The sequence below is a fragment of the Sus scrofa genome, chromosome 9 (assembly GCF_000003025.6).
Source record: "Sus scrofa isolate TJ Tabasco breed Duroc chromosome 9, Sscrofa11.1, whole genome shotgun sequence".
Classification (NCBI taxonomy): domain Eukaryota; kingdom Metazoa; phylum Chordata; class Mammalia; order Artiodactyla; family Suidae; genus Sus; species Sus scrofa.
Window position 1 is genome coordinate 13,858,343 of NC_010451.4, and position 20,378 is coordinate 13,878,720.

Here is a 20,378-nt window from a genome sequence, read left to right on the forward strand (position 1 = left end):
TTCTAAATTTATGGAAGAGAATCAACAGACCTCTGTCATGCACTCAGTGTTGAGCCAATGTGGATATCGTATTTGTTATTCCTCTCCAAGTTGAAGACAAATTCTAAAGCTTTTCTATTGGGCAAAACTTTGAGGTTTCCTCTTTGGAGTTGGCACGCAGGGGTGCACTGCTAAGCCTCTCACAGAAAACTTCAGGTCTGCTTCTCTTCTTCCCGCACAACCTCTAAGAAAATTCACGTCTCCACCTGGCCATTCGGTACATTCACCAGATATGTCCTCAAATGACTCAGGATTATTTCTAAACTTTAGCCGAAAAGGCCAAAGACTTGTCCACGTAGAGAACAATAGAATCAATGTTTTATTGACAACTTGAAGGTAGAGGGCACAGAGGAAGTATTTTCTAGAAGGAGGCTTTCTTTATCACGGGCTAAAGGGGGCTGCCCTTTAGTTTCATCTGGTAGCTACTTTAGAAAAGTTATTTTTTGTGTGTTTGGTCATAAAATACATTTCTACAGGAAAGAAAGGAATGGCAGCGAAAGATGTTGGAGGGTTGGAAATATGGAAAAGACACACTCTTGGCTATGTGACATTTGATATTTGCATTTCAGGAATCGGATTTGGGAGAGCGGAGATACACAAATCTCCAGGTGGCAGAGCAAAGAACTCTCCTGTTTCACCTCGTTTGAAACAGGATCACCAGTGATCTTAATAGTCTCATTTGTAGCTTTCAAACAACCTTCTAATTAGACATGGTGTGTAGGTGCTGGAGAGGAGGCTGGAAGGCAGACCTTTCTAGCCCTGTGTCTGCCCTCCTGCGCTGAGGTCTCTGAGCACATGTGTTCTCCTTTTTGGGTTGTCAGTTAAATTACATTTGTAAAATAGCAGGGTCCTTCTGAGCCATCCTTTTCACCACCAAGGACCCCCTTTTTCTTATTTTCCCCACGGGACCCTATGTTTTGCTAGACTTTGCCTACTAAACAGACAAGATAAGGAAGCTTAGGAATAAGGAGTTTGTTGAAGGACTTCTGGAGGCAGGCAAATTATTTGGAAGGCAAATTAGCCTTTGGAGGGCAATGCAGTCCCAACAGCAGAGACGATTCCAATAATAATTCCAGCTGTACTAACCGAAATCATTTATTAGGAGCTTGCTATGCGTCAGACACTCTTGACTGTTTTGACCCATCCCACAAAACAGGAGGAAGGGGCCATTATTTCTCCCCTTTACAGGAGAGGAAACTGGGGCTTAAGGGGTTCAGGAGCTTGTGTGAGGTGACACAGCTAGTGAGGGTCAGAGGAGAAGCTGAGCTCAGGTCTGTCTGACTCCACAGTCCAAGCCCTTGACCACTAGACTCAACTGCCTCTTAGTTTCAACAGAAAAATGTCCCTCACATAGGGTTCAAGGTCTCAAATCAAGAAATATGTGGAAAGCTGAAAAGTTACCATTGTCCCTGAGAGTCCCCTAAAGCCATAATTGTTGCAAGATAGTCACACCACAGCCTGAGACCACACAGAGAAACGGCATTGAGTATCCACCTCGGGTCTGCTGCAGGCACACCTTGTTGGGAGAGTTGATGCCCTCTTCAAAATCTTTATGTTATATATTGTTTTTCCTTTATACTGTCTCCTTTTCTCCCCCCCTTTTCTTTTTCTTTCTTTTTCTCTTTTTTTTTTTTCTTTTTAGGGCCCCCATGGCATATGGAAGTTCCCAGACTAGGAGTCAAATAGGAGTTACACCTGCTGGCCTACACCACAGGCATAGCAACACAGGATCCCCGGCCCACTCAGCAAGGCCAGGGATCAAGCCTGAGTCCTCATGAATACTAGTCGGGTTCATTTCCACTGCTCCACAACAGGAAGTCCTCCCCCTTTTCTTTATTGAAACAGAAACAATTGTCAGGACTTTTCTTTCTGCCTCCTTAAGTTACCTGCACGCACATAGGGATGCTGCAGTGTTACAAGGATGTGCCATGTACACCCACGTGCTCCTTGAGCGTAGGTCCTAGGATAGTTCACCAGTGGATCCACGGCATTTATAGAAGATGCTCCATAGACATCCACAGCAAATATAGAAGATGTTCCATAAATAGATGAATGGACGGACAGAATGGAGATATCCCCGATGCCTCTTTTTTCCTGGTTTGTGTTTCCCTCTCTTTTGAAGACCAATCATTGACATACCACCAACACTGACTATTGTTAACATCCTGCTTCGTAACACACATTCTTTCTTCAGAAGCACTGTGCTAGGTGACGGAGACAGCCACGAGGAAGACAAAGACGTGTACTTTGGGGGCCAAGAAATAACCCAGTCCAGTCCAGTTCAGCTCATTCGGGCGCTTAGGCCATACTCTGGTGCTCAGAAACAGGACTCTATCCATTTGGGAATGGGCATTCTGCGTGTTTAACAATCAGCCTTAACGGTGGATTGCTGTGCTGTTAATGCCACCTTGGGAAACTCTGCTTCTAGAAGCTCCTTCAGTCATCTCTCCTGGAAAAGGACAGAGATCCTGGCTTCCAGTTCTAACTTGGCACACCTCTGGGATCTCTGGCGACTCACTTGACCTCTCTGAGCGTCATTTTTCTCGTTTGTGTGATGGAGAGAATCATATCTACTTCACAGGGCTGGTGTAAAGATTTGCTAAAATGAGACGTAAAAAATGCCAATGATGCCACTGACTACTCCAGCGAGGGTAGGGGTGGTAACAGCGGTAAGGGTGGCTGTAATAACGATGATGAAAGCTAGCACTTACTGAGCGACCGCTGTTCTCTACACATACTGGGTGAATTATCTCTCTTAATTCTCGTGACAACTCATACGGTGGGAATGAATCTGCCTTTTTTTTTTTTTTTTTAATGGCCTCACCCATGGAAGTTCCCCGGCCAGGTTGAATCTGAGCTACAGCTGGGACCTATGCCAGTCCCTGGATAGGGATCTGGATCCTGAGCCCACTGCACCAGGCCAGGGATCGAACTGGTGCCGCCAAAGTCTGTGCCACAGTGTGAATGCCAATGTCAAGTTATAAGATGAGGAAACGAAGGTGAAAGAAGTTAAGAAATTTTCTCAAAGCCCCAATGTCAACATATAGTAGAGATGGAATTAAAACCCTTATCTACTGCATCTCAGAGCTTGTGAATTCCATTCCTGAGCTTTCCAGCTACCCTCACCCAGAGGCCAGGCAGGTCATTTAGATGAGGCACCAGGCAGGCAGGTACGACTGGGGAGAATTAGAGCCCTCTTGCCCCATTCCAATAGCATGGCTGCTTGTCAGCTCACAATGCTGGGGTGGGGGCTGAGGGGAATGCAGATACAGAATTGTCAAAGAGTCTCATTTTTTTTTTTGCAAATAAATCCCAAACTTTTGGATATGTTAATGTGCTCTGTCATGATTGTAAGATGCTACTTCAAGAATTTTGAAATTGCTTCTGACCTACCTAACTTCTAAATGTCACTGCCCTTTAAAGGCACACAGAAGCTGGTTTTCTGAGAACTGTTACTCTGTATCCTTTTCTCCAACTCAGGCTCTAATATTGTAATGAGAGAGACAGAGGGGAACTTGCTGAGAAAGCCCTGTACTCACTCTGGTTTTCTGCTATGCAGACAGTGGTCCTGAATGTTGGACCTTTAACTATTACCTGTGACTGGTTGAGAGCCCAAGGGCTGGGGTTGAGGAGGGGGTGGGGAACAGGGTCCGGGATGGAATGGGAGGGTAGAGGATGGAATTGGGGGGGAGGGGTGGCCACTACAAGGCAGCACTTTTCAGGTGCATATAAAGGCAAGAGGGGAGGAAGAGAAGGATGGTGGTTTACCAGGCCCCCTGGTAAAGAAGCCACCAGGGATCTGCCCCCTTCCCCCACTGTGGGAGAGCACGCTAACCCTTTCTCCAAAATCTCAAGGCAAAACAGATTTCACAACCTCCTGGGGTGGGGGGAACCATCTCTGGGCCCGTGCCCAGCTTCCAGGCACTTTCCCAATCCAGCATGCTGAGCAGTTTAACCTCCTGTCCTCTCCTGGACTAATGAAAATAACTGTAAATGGCTTATTTATAGATTGACTTAAACCATCCCTTTTTCCACAAAAAGAATCTGAGGGGTCTAATTTGCACAGCAAGACCGCATACCGAAGAGCTTTCATCCTTTAACCCTCCTGACAGCCTCATCTTACACAAGTCAGAGAGGTTATGTGACTGACCCAGGTTATTTATGATAAATGCCAGGGCTGGGAGTTCTGAACTGGCCCCCTTGGATAGTGATGCATCATTTCCCGTGGTACCTCACTCTGAGGGCGCAAGGATGAAGGAGAGGAATACAATGGTCATCCCCCAGCACAATCACTAGCATCATACCAGGAACAGGACCACAGCTACCCCAGCAGCCCTGTTCTCATACAGCTCTCTGAAGGCAGGAGTTAGTAGTTACAGAATGTCACTGAAGATACAGTCATACACCACACACACTCTCAGTCCTCTGCCTGTGTCTCATAATCACTATGTCAATGGCATTCTTGGGCTTGTTTATTGCATTCGCTGATTTTGTAGTTTCTTGAGTTAAGTTTTATATAATTTTTCCCCATAATAATTTGAAGAGAAGATGAATTTTTGATATGCTTTTAAGATATCAAAGTAAAGGATTTTTTTTTTGCTACTTATGTTTTAATTTGCCTCACCTTTCTTGAGTATCTACAGAAAAAATTTCTTTCTTCATTTCAAATAAAAAATGTATATTAATCTTTCTGGTTTTTATATGTTTATATCAGAGCTTCTTACAAACCCATGCTTAAGAAAAGGTGGATGAAGCCAGCTGTTGGTACCTGGTTGCTTAAACAGTTGACTTTTGAACAACATGAGTTTGAACTGCGTGCACCCACTGAAACACAGATTCTGGTTTTCCAGCAGTAAAGCCACAGTACTACATGACCTGTGGTTGCTTGAAACCAGATGCACAACTGCAGATACGGAAGGAGCAACTGAGTATATGGAGGGCTGATTATAAGTTATATATAATTTTTCAACTGTGTGGAGGGTTGATGCCTTGATGCCTCTAGCCTAGCCCCCACGTTGTGCAAGGGTCAAATGAATATGCTTTTTTTTTTTTTTTTTTGCTATTTAGGGCTGTACCTGCCAGTTCCCAGGCTAAGGGTTGAATTGAACCTACAGCTGTTGGCCTACACCACACACAGCCACAGCAATGCAGGATCTGAGCTGTGTCTGTGACCTATACCATAGCTCATGGCAATGACGGATCCTTAACCCACGAACGAGGCCAGGGATGGAACCGCATCCTCATGGATCCTAGGCAGGTCATTAACTGCTGAGCCATGAAGGGAACTCCTGAATAAGCTTTCAATGACTTTTTTAAAAGTATGCCTAAATCCTATGTGATGCTTTTGATGGAGGTCTCCAGCAATGCCAGCCTAGCAGAAAGACTGGGATCTTAGAGGTGTCACAAACCTTCAACTTGAATTCTAAACTGTTCCTGTTTTACAGCTGTACCAATTGAGGCCCATCAAAATCAGATGGCCTGTTTCAGGTGACACGGCAAGCTGTCTTGACAAAAGCTGGCAAAACTGTGAAACTGGGTTAGATGGCTTCCCTTGTGAGCCACCAATTGCTCTCCCAGAGTGGGCTATGTCTCTGGCAATTTCTATCCTTGAAAGGCCCTACATTGCATAATCTTACTCTTGGGGGTAGAAGGAGATGGGATCTAAATGATGGCATTTGGGGAACCTACTTAGAGATCTTGCAAGGTCTCCTTCACCATTTTTCCGAGGAGGGTGTATGTCCCAGAAGTAAGTATGACCCTTTGGCTCCTCTGATTTCCTGGTAAGAGTATCTGTGAGGCAGTCATTACACACTAGTATGTTTTAAACTTCTCTAAAAAGATAACCCTTTATTGCACAGACCCTGAAAGGGTAGAGGTGAGAGGTGGGGGAAAAGTAAGCTTTGCTCTCCTATCTTCCTGCTGTGAAATCCTATCCATCTTTCAAGATTCCACTCAAATGTCATTTCTTCCAGAAAACCTTCCTCAATCTTTCTTGGTAGACAGGTTGCTCCCTTTGACTGCTTCAGTAAATACCTTGGTCATATTCTAGTCCAGCACTTCTCATAATCTCTCCCATATGTTTAGTTATTTGTGGGTTGATTTTATATTCCTTATAGTTCTCCCAGTACCAGGAGCCCCTTGAGGGCAGGGGTACTTTTACTTCCTTACCCCATGTATTGCCTAGCTTAGAAAAAGTAAGGTTACCTTTTGGTATCTTGAAGCCCTGAAATGACTTAGAAGGCAGATGTGAGGTGGTTAAGGCCCAGTCTTGCACAGCCTTCTCTAACTCCTCGGCCACCTCTCTACAGCAAAGTTTGCCCCCTTCAAAAGGAGCCTTCATTCTCCTCTCTCCTCTCATACCCTGGTGCAGAACCCAGTGTGTGCTGCCTGCCTACCTGCTCTGGTTCCAGACGGTGCAGGGTAGATCCCCAGCTTCATGACCTCAAACAAGTTACATCATCTCTCTCTTCAGTTTCCTCTTTCATAAAACCTGCCTCTTAAGGCTGTTGTTCTGAGGATTGAATATTACACGTGTAGTACTTAATACAGCACAATTTCTTGCACATACTAATCTCAACAAATAGTAGCAATGATTTTTATTTCAATGAAGTGAAGAACAAAAAATGCTTAGGACAGTGTCTGGCATATAATAAAGGTTGGGTGTAAGCTGCCATTTTTATTTTTGTCTTAGGAAAGCAGAGCAATGTCGTTTGGAATCCTTGGAATCCACATTGAGCCAAATTCCTGTTCGTTAACTGCTAGCTAAGGTATCCTGGAGAATTGATACATCTAAAAGCAGATCTCTCATCTCTAAAATGGGGGATATTGCTACTCTACAGGATTGTGGTGATGCTTTAGAGAAAGGAAAAAAAAAATGACTTAAAAGTTGTGGCAGACTACATTTACCAAAGATAGCAACAATAATATCTATCAGCCAACATGCTCTTCTAGAAATTGTTACCAGCATCCCAATTCCCAACTTCATCAAGAGGCAGAGCCTCGGTCCTGTCTTCTTGAATCTGGTTGGGCTCACAGGTCAAGAGAACACAGTTGTTGAGATGCTGGGTGACCTCACAGCTAGGTCATAAAATGCCCCAAAGCTTTCATCTTGTTCGTTGTCACTTGCCTTTGGATCCTTGAGATGCCACCTAAGAGGGCCACATGGATGAGGAAGTGCAAGCTGCAAGAAAGGTCATTCAGCAGGTGGCTCACAACCTCCCCAGCTGATGCCCTGGCTCCCCACCCACAGGGCAGCATCAGCTGCACAGGTATGGAGTGAAGATGCTTGTAGATGATGCCAGCCTTAAAGCCTTCCCAACTGAGGCCCCAGACAGCGTGGAGTAGAGACAAGAAGTTTCCTACAGAAACTGATTTGTTTTAAGCCTGGAATTTTGAACTAATTTGTTATGCAGCAATAGTTCCAATAAACTGCTAGTACCTAGTAAAGACCAGATAAGAGGAAGTAACAGGATGTGTTATTAGAGCTGTTAACAGGATGTGTTATTAGAGCTGTTGTTCTGAGGATGTGTTATTAGAGCTGTTGTTCTGAGGCTCTCACGGGGGCTTGTCCACCCAAGAAGCCCTAGAGTACAACCCAGCTGCCGGAAAACCCCGCCCCTCGGTCTTCGGCCCCGCCCACCAGCCTCTCAGCCAATGAGACTCCAGCCCGTAAGCCTCCCTCTCCCTACCCCCTCCCTATTCCTGGGGCAGAGGAGAGAACGCTGGGTTGAAGTGGCTTATTGGAGTCCTAGGTGGAAACTGTGGCAGAGCCCGGAGCCCTTCTTCCTTGTTCGGGCAAGGCTGTCCCAGTGCTCGGGCTGCTTTTGTGGAGGGCTGGTCCGCTCTGCCTGGGTGAGGACAGCGTCGTTAATCTCCTGTCCTTGGCCGCTGTTACACTGTTACGCGGTGACTGGACGGAGGTCAGCTTCACTGGACACATTCTTTGTTGCAGTTAAGCCAAGCCCTTCAGCTCTGAGAATTGGCCTAAGCTTGATTAACTCGCGAGGAAGAGGAAAATTTACATTGTGGGGACTGCAGAATGAGATATTTAAGCTGTTCTCTTAAAAATAAATGCTTTCCATCTTGCTGCTTTCAAAGCCAGATGCTCGCCTGCTTGCAGCCTGCGTGCTCTCTCTCTCCCCACCTCCCTCCAGCGTCTCCTACTCTACTCCCCTCTACTCTTTTTGCTCTCAAACTGGCTTGCTCCCTCCTCCCTCTCCAGTGTTTGCTCCCTTTTGCCTCCACGCCTCCTCTCTGTTCTCTCTCATCTCTTCCTGCCTGCCTCTTCATTGGTGTCTCCTGTCGTTTTTTTTTCTCTCTTTTCTGCTTGGCTCTTTCCAGGAGATGCCACTTTTCAGCACCGTTGTTTCTGAGTGGTAAAAACATGCCAGTTTTGGAAGCTGACACCCGTGTGGTCCCCAAAAGGTAGCAGAGGGAAGGTGGGATTCTGGAACTTCTTTCATTTAGCTTTGCTCAGATTCTGAGTGTTCCTGGTGGAGAATGTGCCCAGCAATGTGTTGCACATTTAATGGGCAGGATCTTCTGTCGTCAGCAGAGGGCCAGTACAAGCTGCCCTGAGGTTGGTGGTCCATCCATTAGGGCTCAGTGGAATTTTTCCTAGGCTGTCCCGAGGGGACATGTGTGGGCAGTGAACAAGGAAGAGATCTAAGGCAGATTACGCCTCTCTCTGAAGGCTGAGGAAACAGTCTTAGACTTGGAGGAGAGCTCTCTGGCCCGTGTTAGCTGTGTGATCTTAGGCCAGTCACTTTACCTCTCTGAGCCTGTTCCTCACCCATAAAATGGGATAATGGCTGTCATCTTGCCTTCCTCAGGGAGCCATTGTGAGGCTCCCTCGAGCTAATGAATGAGAACACATTTTGCAAAGTATAAAGTGCTGTACAAATTTAAATGCTTTTTATTATTGTTGTTATCATGATCATAATTTTTATGTCCCACTAATGCTCATCTTACAACTCATCAGCATTAAGAAGCAGCAGCTCTAAGTGGAATGAGATCTTGTTTCTCCCTCGTGCATGAATTTTAGGTGTACTTGTGGGAAATCAATATTACTGTTTCAAGAGGCCTTTATCAAGCCCCCTGCTTCTGCCCACCCTGCTCCTATAGGCCTTGCCAGGACCCAGACGTACAAAGGAGGCTGGAAAAGCCAGAGCTGTTCCTGCGGGGGACTCACCCCTGTGTCCTGTCCTTGCTGCCCGCACCCTGCTCCCTTCTTACATCTGCCTAGCGTCCTGCATGCCTGGCACCGACCTGATCTTTGTCGCTGAGACGGAGCAGCTTCTCCAGGGTAACCAAGAGAAGGTATTCTCTTCCAATGCAGGTATTCCCCCTCCATCCCCGGCCTCAGACTCTTGGGCTCCCCCTTGTGGCAGGCCCTGGCCAGGCCCACTTTCCCGACCTTCCCGGAGGTCTGATAACCTGGGAAGCCACGAACCCCCGTTTTGGAAACTGTGGCTCCTCTGACCTGCAGATTTCGCCATTCCTGCGGGCTCCTAAGACCACGCCCCGGGCGCCTTTGGGAGGAGCAAGGGCGGCTCCGAGGGGAAAGCAGCCATCTAGCGACCTGTGCTCCTCTTGGCAGCTGCTTTGTTATTAAAACCAGTCCCAAGCCATGTTCCAACCTGAATCATCCCCAAACCTGGATCAGACCCCTTGAAAGATGAGGAGGGGTTTACAAAAGGGGTGCATTCCACAAAGTTTGGCTCCATTTACCCTAGGCTCAGGCTGGGTCTGACCTGAAGCGCTGTTGCTCCGGGCACTCTGCCTCTTCTTCCTCCTCTCCAGGCTTCGCCTGCTCTTTGGACCTGGAGTCGGCTTGCAATTTGTTTCTCAATCCTAACCCTACTTCGTCTCCAACACCTGCTCTCCCAGGAGCTATTGTTGCGTTTTACAGATGAGGAAACCGAGGTCCAGGGTCCAGGGTATTAAATGACTTGTCTGAGGCCTGAGGGCTCTTGAAGCGCTGGAGCCAGAAGGTGACCCAAAGTCAGGCTCCTTCCATTACCATATGCTTCCCCCTCTTTGGTTTAACAAAAATGACAAAGGCTTGGCCCCTGCCCTCGAGGAACTCTGGGTCGACTGGAACAGACAGGCAGGTAAACAAATACTGAGTGCGAACAGGGCAATAGTGAGATAATGGAGATATTTACCCATATCTCTGAAAATACAAAAGAGCTAGTTATTCATTTTGCTTGAAGAGCTTTGGTGGTGGTAGTGATGGTGCTGGTGGGGTGTGTGTATGTGTATGTGTGTCTGCGTGTGTATGGGGTCATAATTTTTGCAGAGAAGGTTTTCTGAAGCAACTTTTCCAGAGGTCAGAGACTCCAGAGAGCAAGTACAAAGATTGTGTCCCCACTCCCACAACCCTGGCCCCGGCAGGGCAGGCATCGCTAATCCACCTTTCCCGGTGAACCCAGGTATGGCCTCAGAATCCTTTACAACAAAGTATCCAGGTGGCTATACCTTTTAATTGGCAGGCAAGAGAGCATTTTTGGGTACTCCAGTGTATTAGACAATTTTTTTTAAATAAAATATCCTATCAGTTTTTATAAGTTTTAGCTATTATTTTATTCCTTTGTGAAGTATTATATTTTTCATGTTATTGACCATTGGTGTTTCATTTTTCTTTTTTGACCACGCTGCATCATAAAGAGTTCCAGAGCCCGGGATCAGATCTGAGCCACAGTTGCATGCCAGGGTGCAGCCATGCCAGTTCCTTAATCCACTGTGCCAGGTCAGGGATTGAACCTGCGTCCTAGTGTGCCAGAGACACTGCCCATCCCATTGTATCACAGCCGGAACTCCAACATTTGTGTTTTCTAGAAGAAGAAACGGGCTTCGAGAAGAGAGTGGCTTCTCTAGATCACTGTGGTGCAACAACACCTGAAATCCCATGCAGATCTTGCTTCTCTGAGTGATTTTTTAAATCTTTTGTACATTGAGGAGCCAACACTTATTGACTTCTTGCTAGGTGCCGTGTTCTGTGACATGCACAGGGAATATTTATTCCCTGTGCTACCTCTCATTCTCACAGCCACCTCTGAGGTAGCAAGATCATTCCCATTTTACAGAAGACAAAACTGAGGCTCCGAATTATAACTTGCTCAAAGTCACACAGCCAGGAGGCTGTGGAATCTAAACCTGTGTTCAGATCTGTCTCACTCCAAAGCCTATTTACTGTTTTCTTCTACATTTATTGCCAAGTGTTTGACATTTTAGAAAAGATTTCAGGTGGATGAAATGCATACCCTTGTCACTATTCCCCACTTAGGCCATGAAACAAAGCCTGCTTTATTTTTGCAGAACACCCTCCTACCCTTCATAACACATAAAGAGGGAGATTTCACAAAGTAATTGAGCACTGTTGAACATTTCTCAACGAAACCTGCTTTTAGGGGAGTTTTAAAATGAATTTTCTTTATACATTGAAATCATGTCTTTGGATAATTCAGAGGAAAGCCGGGGAAGTCTGCAATGCGCAGACCTGCTCGTCTGAGGAGTAATTTAATGCCAGTGACATAGATCTCTCTTTCTCTTTTTGCCTTTAATCCATTTTAACAAGCCAGATGGTCATGGCAAATGGGTCCTCTAACATCTCCCTTTTCTAACTCTGTTGCTCTCAGGGATTTATTTAAATTTGGTTCCTGGCAACAATCTTATACCTTCCTATTCTTTGCCATTCTTTGCCGCTATGTGGCTCCTTCCGTAACCTCCATAACTATTCCTTCTCCAGCCTCCCTCTTAGCATTAACCTTTCCTTCTATATTCTCCCATCTCTCCCAGCACAGGGTAACCTAGTAGAGGGTACCTATTCCTTCCGTTAGTTATTTCTGTGTGTGACTTCCTCCATTAGACCCAGCCTTGCTCATTTATAATCTATGTAACAGTAATTACCTTCACTGCAATGCTTTATAATTTCCGGGTACTTTCCAAGTCAAGATACTGTTTAATACTGACAATATCTCTGGGGTATTTTTTAAAAAATATGTTCAGTTTTACAGATATGGCCACGGAGTCTCAGAGAGGTGCGGCAACTTGCCCAAAATCACACAGCTCGCTAGTTATAAGGTTTAGGAGCAAATTGAGTGTTCCGTCCCCATAACTATAATATAGAGTATTTTCTATATAGTTTTATTTATTTTTATTTAAAATTCTTTTAAATTGAAGTATAGTTGATTTACAAATTTCTGCCACACAGCAAAGTGATTCAGCTGTACATATATCTATGTACATTCTATTTTATATTCTTTTCCATTATCTTTTTATCAGGATATTGAGTATAGTTCCCTGTACTACACAATAGAACTTTGTTCTGTATCCATTCTAGATATAATAGTTTGCATCTGCTAACCCCAGACTCCCAGTCCATCCCCTACCCCCTGTATAAAATTTTGAAAACTTACTGATTACAGTTTTATCAGACTCTTACTTATCAATTCTTTTCTTCTGTAAATATTTATTGAGCATTTATGTACCAGGAATTGTGCTGGATTCCAGGGAAACATGAGCGCATAAGACAAAAAAAGGTCTTTGTCTCATGGGACTTAGAGTGTGGCAGAGAGATAGTAAACAAGGAATCAAAATTTTAAAAACGCGGTAGGACAAATAATGCCTCCTTCCCTAAGGTGTCCACATCCTCTTCCCCAAACCTGTGGATGTTAACTTACATGACAAAAAGAACCTGGCAGATGTGAGGGAGTTAAGGATTCTGAGCTGGAGGATGAACCTGGCTTACCTGGGTGGGTGGACCCCATGTAATGATAAGATTCCTTAGGAAAGGGAGGTTGTAGGTTCAGAATCAGAGATGGGAGGACCAAAACAGAGGTTGGATTGATGCGATTAAGGATGGAAGAGGGCCACGAGACAAGGAATGGGGGCCGCTTCCAGAAGCTCGAAAAGATGAGGAAATGAATTTCCCTGCAGAGCTTCCAGCAGGAACACAGTCCTGCTGACGCTTATTAAACGTCTGATGTTCAGGACTATAAATAAATAAATCTCTGTTGCTTTAAGCCATTAAAACTGTGGGAATGTGTTACAGCAGGAAGAGGGAAGGAACACACAAGGTGATCACAGATTGTGACCAACGCTGTGAAGAAAAGAAACAGCTTGATGCTGTAACAACTGGGGAAGGACTCTCTGGGGAGAAGATGAGAGTGGACCAGCCCAAGGAAAAGTGTTCCAGGCAGAAGGAACAGCAGGTGCAAAGGCCCAGAGGAGGAACGTTGATGAGGAACAAAAACACAGCTAGACGTCAGTGAAGGTTGGAGAGTTAGAGTAAGTTGGATCCTGCCAGGCCTATTTGGCCACAGCAGATTTAAGAAAGAGGAAGCTCTTGAAGGATTTTAAACACGGGGAGAGGTAATTTGCCATTGCGTTGTCTGAAGTTCCTTGCAGGACAAAGACCCTTCCTTGGCGGGGTGGGTACTTAAACCCAGTCAAGACCAACCCATCCTCCAAATTAGTCTTGTGCTCTACCAGGCTTTTAGAATAGGTCCAATCTTCATCAGAAAGCATAGGGTTTGCTTTGTGCCAACCTGGCCCTCCAGTTCTGTAGGGAGCAGGTGTTGAACCACGGGCAGCAGACATCACTGTAGCCTTGGATGTAGTTTATTACAGTGCGGGAGCACTGTCCTGTGATGTGGTGGGGGACTCAGCATTACTGAACTTAGCAAGGCCGCTGGCCAGGGGCAGAACCTATCATTTGAAATACGTATAATTATTTTGCTTATTTATGCCTTCTGTCTTTAGACTGTGAGTGCTGAGAAGCCAAAGACCACCTGGACTTTTATCCCTGTGTTTCCAGTGCTTGCCTGCAGCAGGTACTCCACAGACACTTGTGAAAGCGTGGAGGATTGGAGGAAAAGGGCAGCGGTAATTTAGCTCTGCTTTTGTAGGAAACAGAAAGGGGAAGAGGACTTGTAAGCAGTAAAATATAAACATCAAAACAACCTACATTTGCTTCTGCAGAAATGCTTGTTTTGAAGGTAGGAATTTGTTCTAACGCAGTTTAAAGGAGCGTACCTACATTCCCCAGTGAAAAACACAAAGCAAAATTCCGAACCAGGGGTTCCCGTTGTGGTGCAGTGGTTAACGAATCCCACTAGGAACCATGAGGTTGTGGGTTCAACTCCTGGCCTTGCTCAGTGGGTTGGGGATCCGGCGTTGCCGTGAGCTGTGGTGTGGGTCTCAGACGCGGCTGGGATCCCGCATTGCTGTGGCTGTGGTGTGGGTGGCAGACACGGCTGGGATCCTGCATTGCTGTGGCTCTGGCGTAGGCCAGTGGCTATAGCTCTGATTAGACCCCTAGCCTTGGAACCTCCATATGCGGTGGGAGCTGCTCAAGAAAAGGCAAACAGACCAAAAAAAAAAAAAAAAAAATGTTCCACAACGGCGACTGAATGCAATTGCATAAGCAGACACAAAATGCACACACTATAGCATGCACATCAAACACCCACCAGCCACCTTAGGGCACTGCCTGTGGGAGGAGCCACAAGCATCCACATCTGGTTTCCAAATCCCTGTCCAGTTTCAGCAATGCTCTGTCACAAGAACTCAAGGCTCTAATGCCCACCTCCATAAGCAAACTCCAGGTCTTTTTCAAGGGAAAGCCCTATTCTTACTGTAGTATTTATGCATTTAACCAATGAATATATTTAAAACCAGGCTACCATTTTTATTAGGTCCCTTTTTTTAAAAACTATGTCATTGGTGAAGTTCTTGTATGTCGTGTCTTTTACTCCATTTCAACCATAAACCTAGGAGTTTGTAAGGCACGGTTTTGGATACTACAATGATTTTCAGAACCCACATGTGGTGTTATAGCAGAACGGACTGTACTTTCTCCTGTCTGCAATACCACGAAAACAAGAAAACATACACAATGACTAGCAAGAAATTAAAATCATTGAACACTAGGAATGATTCATAATGTCCTTCTGGTGTCTAGGACATCCCTCTTATTATTTATTTCTTCATTTTTCATCCATACTTCCATCTATATGTTTATTCTAGAAATAGTTATCAAATGCCTGTTCTGTGTCAAGTCCTGAGATAAACCCTGGCGATAGAGTAAAGAACAGAGTAGGGTCTTAAGAAGTCTTAGCATTGGTAGAAAATTATGTAACTAAAAAATCCTGTTAGTTGCAATGGATGAAATGCCTATACCTCCCTCCCGCCTCCTAACTCATATGTTGAAATACTAACCTCAGGGTGATGGTGTTTGGAAATAGGGCTTTGTGGCCGTGATTAGGTCATGAGGGTGGAGCCTGCATGACTGGGGTTAGTGCCCTTATAAAGGAGACCCTCGAGAACTCCCTTCTCCCTTCAGTCATGTCGGGAAACAGTGAGAAGACAAGCATCTCTGGACCAGGATGCAGCCCCTCGCCAGACAGGGACTCTGTCGACAAAAGAAACTTTGTTGCTATAAGCCACGCTGTCTATGGTACCTTGTAGCTACAGCCTGAGCTGACTCAAAACAGTAATTCATCTCTATTGTAGGCTTGCTATGTTCCAGGCACTACGATTGATCAGCACTTTAAATGCAACATTTTACTTCATCCTGTCAATACTTGGTGGTTATTGGTATGGAGTGCCAGCTGTGGCGAAACAGGATTGGCAGAGTCTCTGCAGCACCAGGACACAGGTTCAACCCCTGGCCCAGCCCAGTGGGTTAAAGGATCTGGTGTTGCCTCAGCTGTGGTGAAGGTTGCAATTGCAGCTTGGCTCTAATCCCTGGCCTGGGGAACTCCGTATGCCTCAAGGTGGCCAAAAAAGAAAAAGAAAGAAAGAAAGAAAAAAACCCCAGAAAACGTGGTTAGGGTTATTAGTAGGTCTTACCAATAAGTGGAGCAGGCATTATTTCTCTCCCCATTTTCCAGATGAGGTTACAAAGGCTTAGCAATAAGTGGTTGGTCTGGCTCCCAAGCTTGTGCTTTTGAATGATACTGATGACATCTGGCTACCTCATTTCCCCTTGATCAGTCTGAAGATGAGGGAGAGTCTGAAAAGACACTAAGTTACACTGTTTTCCATAAGATTTTAATAGGGAATTGTGGGTGGAGGGAGAGGAGGGGAGGATGAAGAAGAGAGAGAGAGTTCCGTGCATCCTGGCAGAACACCGGTGCCCATGGGGAACGGCGGCTGGCGAGAGGGTCTTGAGGATGAGTGGCTGCAGGTTTTCAAAGACTGAGGAGGTAAATCTCCCCACTTACATAGTTTGCTTTGCTGCAATGTCAATCCTTCCCCCCTCCCAGACCTCCACACAGTCTGGGGCACACCTGGGGGAAGATCAAGCTGACAGGTCAGGTGCCCGACTGTGCTGGAATACTTCCTACTTGGGTAGTAAAGGAGCCCAGTACGTGCCCACTAGGTGATGGCCAGTCATTCCGGGTCCTCCTTGGTCAATAGAGAGACTTGAGAGCCAGTGTTGGGACTGGAGGAAATCAGACTGGCTGTGCAGCGAAAACCCAAGTCCTCGGAAATCTTCAGATTCCCCAGGGAAAGCTTGGATGTAGATTGGGGGCATACAGGTCCATTTTTACCTACTTCTCAAAGGACTAGGGAATGGCAGCTGACCTCTGAGTAACAGATGTGCAGAGCAAGGCTCTCAAATAGGGAAGCTTGGGCTCGAATCCCAGTTTGGCCATTTAATGGGTGACCTTGGACACCCTAGCCTTCCTGCACCCCAGTTTCCTTTATCTACAACTTGAAGGTGATCTTCCCTACCTCACGGGGTTATTTTGAGAATTGAATGTACCGCAAATGTCAATGGCAACGCAAAGTGTTCACTCTGATGGCAGAGTGTAAACAGCTTTCTACTTGCTGGGATCATGGATGGAGACCCATTTCCATTCCATTGGGTCTATGTACCTGAGTGTGTCACTAAACTTCTCTGGCTCTCAGTAAAATGAGGAACTGAGAGCCCTATGGCAGGGCTGTGAGGCTTAAAAGAAAAAACAGAATCTGCTAATCAGTCTGGTGGGCATACAGCAGATACCCAAGCTCAGTGCCAAGGCTAATCCATATGGTACCTTTTGTGAATTCGACTTCAGAGACCACTTCCCCTTCCTTTAGGAGACCCAGCTTATACAGGTTTCAGCTCCAAGTCACTACCCTGGCCTGCGGGCTTCTGTGCAGTGTGCAACTGGCACATCTGTACAGTTCAGCCTGCACTGTTATAACTGTGCTAATTAGTATTCTTTTGCCTCTGACTTGCCTCCTTTGTACCATCTTGAAACAATTCTAGGTTTGGAAGAAAGCACTTAGGCCCCTCCCTCATTGCCTGTCTCCTGGCTCCAGCTGCCCTCTTTCTTGTGACCTGGATTCCCCACCCTATTCTCCCACTTCCCATTCTCCTCCTCTGGTCCTCCCTTCCCCCTCGCCGCCCCCCCCAGGATCCTGGCCGCCCCTCCCTGTGCAGCTGGCTTGAAGAGCACTCAGCTGGGAGGCTGGATCAGTGACCTCGCTCTGGTCTCACAGGCCCAGCCTGGGTTCTGGAGCAGCTTCTGCTGAGATAATCTACTGCTTTCATTGCCAATAGCAGTCAGAAGGAAGCAGACGAACATGGCCCATAAAGGGCAAGAATCCTTAGTGGGGAGCTGGGTTGGCTGCAGAGCCATGGAAGGTTATTTTTAGTGTCTGGCCACTGAGGTGTCAGGAGAAACTGCCAAGTGGGAAGGCAGCCTGCTGCTCGAGGACTGGGCTCCCGGGCGCCTGCCTGCAACTTTCAACCCCAGGTCTTTGTGGTTCCTCTTCCTCCATGGCGAGGGATCGAGGCAGAGCTAATAGTGTGGCAGCCAGCCCTCTGCTAGAAGCCAAAGTGGGCCAGGAGGGATGGCAGTGGCTCCTGCCTGGGCCGGGTATTGGAGCTAGTGTTGCCTCTGCCATGGCTTAGCGCCAGGCGCTCAGCTCATCTATGGTCCCCACTTTGCAGGTGAGGAAACTGGGCTCCAGAAATATGAAGTGACTTCCTTAAGGCCATTTACAGTGAGTTTTCACTGTGGCTGTCTTTGTCAGCCCTTCTTCAGAGCATGGAGTTGGCAGGGTGGTGAAGGGATACAGCCAGAACCCCTGGGTGTGCCTCCCAGCCTCTAACTGGCATGTGACCTTAGACCAGCTCCCTACCCTCCCTGAGTCCCAGGTTCTTGGTCCTCAGATGGGGGGAGGGGAGGTGCCACCTCTTTGGGGTGTTGGGAACTAAAGAAGGGGCAGCACGGAGGCGTGGACAGGTGTTCCTGGCCCGGCAGACGTGCTGCACGAACGTTAGCATCGGTGCGGTACCTCTGCTGCCAGGCCATTGGCCAATCCTGGTCGTGCATCCCAGCTCATCCTCACAAGGCTCAGCAAGGCATTTTCAGCTCCATTTTTCAGACATGGAAACTGAGTTCCAGGGATCAACTGAATTCCTCAAGGGGAGGAGATGGGCCTTGAGCTCAGAGTTCTGCCCACCTAGTTCCAAGACCTTTCTTCCCTAGGCTGGAGCTTCCTGTGTGCTGTGTCCCCTGGGAATTTGAGCAGAGGGGTCGGGTGTCAAGAGCTGGTAAAGCGTGTGAATGTGAGTGTGTGTGTGTGTGTGTGTGTGTGTTAGGAAGGCTGGTGGGGAAGAAGAGGAAAGCAGTGTAACCCAGAGCTGGGCTCAGCAAGGATCTAACTCCCCTTTCCTCCCTCTTGGCTCCCAGGGTGTCCTTGAGACAAATGATGGGAGGTGGGTGCTACCCTTATCCCCACCTTATAGATGAGGAAACCGAGGTACAGAGCAGTTAAGTGACCTGCCCGCATTCACCTGGCTGGTCAGCAGGGATGCTGGGACCCCAGCCCAGACATCCTCTGAAACGGGCACTTGTGGCTACTGTGCTAGACCCACACTTTCAGGACTTCTTAAGGCCCTGGCATTGTGATGAGTGGCCTCTCTGCTTTCCTTCATTTAACCCTCATGGCAACCCTGTGGTTATCATCAAGGAAAGGAAATGAAAATGAAAATGAAAAAAAGAGCACACCTTGAGCCAGAGGTACCGGATTGGGACTGGGACCCAGGTTTTCCTGTGAACTGGGAATCTCCAGCTTTCCTTGCTCTGAAGGGAACAAGACATCCTTTCATCACGGGGCCTCTCATGGGGCTGGTGCTCAGTATGGTACCCACTGGGAAATGCTTATCTCGCATTTACTTGGAAATACTCACTGTCCCCACCTTCTCGGATCCTGTTTTCTAACACCAAGACTTTGCGCCTTTCCCTCTGCCCAGTGCGCTGTCTCTCTACCCAGTCTTCTGGATACCCGGGGAGAGCTTGACAAGGTCCTAGCTCTGGTTTTTCCAGACTTTTCCTTTCCTAGCAGCTGTTCCCTTCTGTGTGCTTCCTATGAAAATACTGTGCAGTGGTGGTCTATTTTGGTATGGATTCCTTCCTTCACTCACTCTCTTCCTCACTCATCCTTTTATCCATTCACTCATTAAATATTTATTGAGTAACTACTATGTGCAGGGCATTGTTTTAGGTCCTGGGGACACAGCAGTGATGCAGGCCCTCCGGAAATGTACACTGCAGTGGGAGAAAAGAGATCCCTAACCCAATGAATAAACTGCATTTAACAATTTTTTTATTTTATTTATTTTTTTGCTTTTTAGGGTGGCACCCATACCACATGGAAGTGCCCAGGCTAGGGGTCATATTGGAGCTACAGCTGCCAGCCTAAGCTACAGCCACAGCAACACCAGATTTAAGCCATATCTGCGACCTACACCACAGCTCACGGCAATGCCAGATCCCCAACCCACTGAGCAACAGACCAGAGATCGAACCTGCATCCTCATGGATACTCGTCAAATTCGTTTTTGCTGCACCACAATGGGAACTCCCGCATTTGACATTTTTGAAGGGACAAGACAGGAAACACTGAGAGTGGAAAGGATTGCAATATTTATTTATTTTTCTTTATTTTAATAGCCACACCTGCCACAGGTGTATGGAAGTTCCCAGGCAAGGGGTTGAATCGGAGCTGCAGCTGTGACTCAGTCACTCACAGCTGCAGCAATGCCAGAAACTCTAACCTACTGTGTGGGGTTGGGGATTGAAACCCCACCTTCTCAGGGACCTGAGCTGCTGCAGTTGGACCCTTAACCCACTGTGCCACAGTGGGAACTCCAGGACTGCAGTTTTAAATAGGGTGTTAGACCAGGTCAGCCTGAGGCTGTGACCTTCAAGCAAAGACCTAGAGGAGGTGAGGGAGCCAGCCAGGAAGGTATGGCCTGGAGAAGAGCCACAGGCAGATGGAGCATGGATGCAGAGGACACAGCTGGAGGTAAGTTCCCAGACCAGGCCCAAGGC

The 20,378-nt window shown here is 46.8% G+C and overlaps 1 long non-coding RNA gene across 3 annotated transcripts; it reads left to right on the top strand.

Moving 5' to 3' along the window:
- LOC110262211 lies at positions 7,751 to 14,007 on the top strand. Of its 3 annotated transcripts, none has more exons than XR_002346964.1 (3): positions 7,751 to 7,958; positions 9,163 to 13,329; positions 13,804 to 14,007. It is a non-coding gene; the product is annotated as an uncharacterized LOC110262211 (long non-coding RNA). The 3 variants fall into 3 exon arrangements; XR_002346965.1 differs by having other exon boundaries at positions 9,163 to 9,357; positions 13,094 to 14,007; XR_002346963.1 differs by having other exon boundaries at positions 9,163 to 14,007.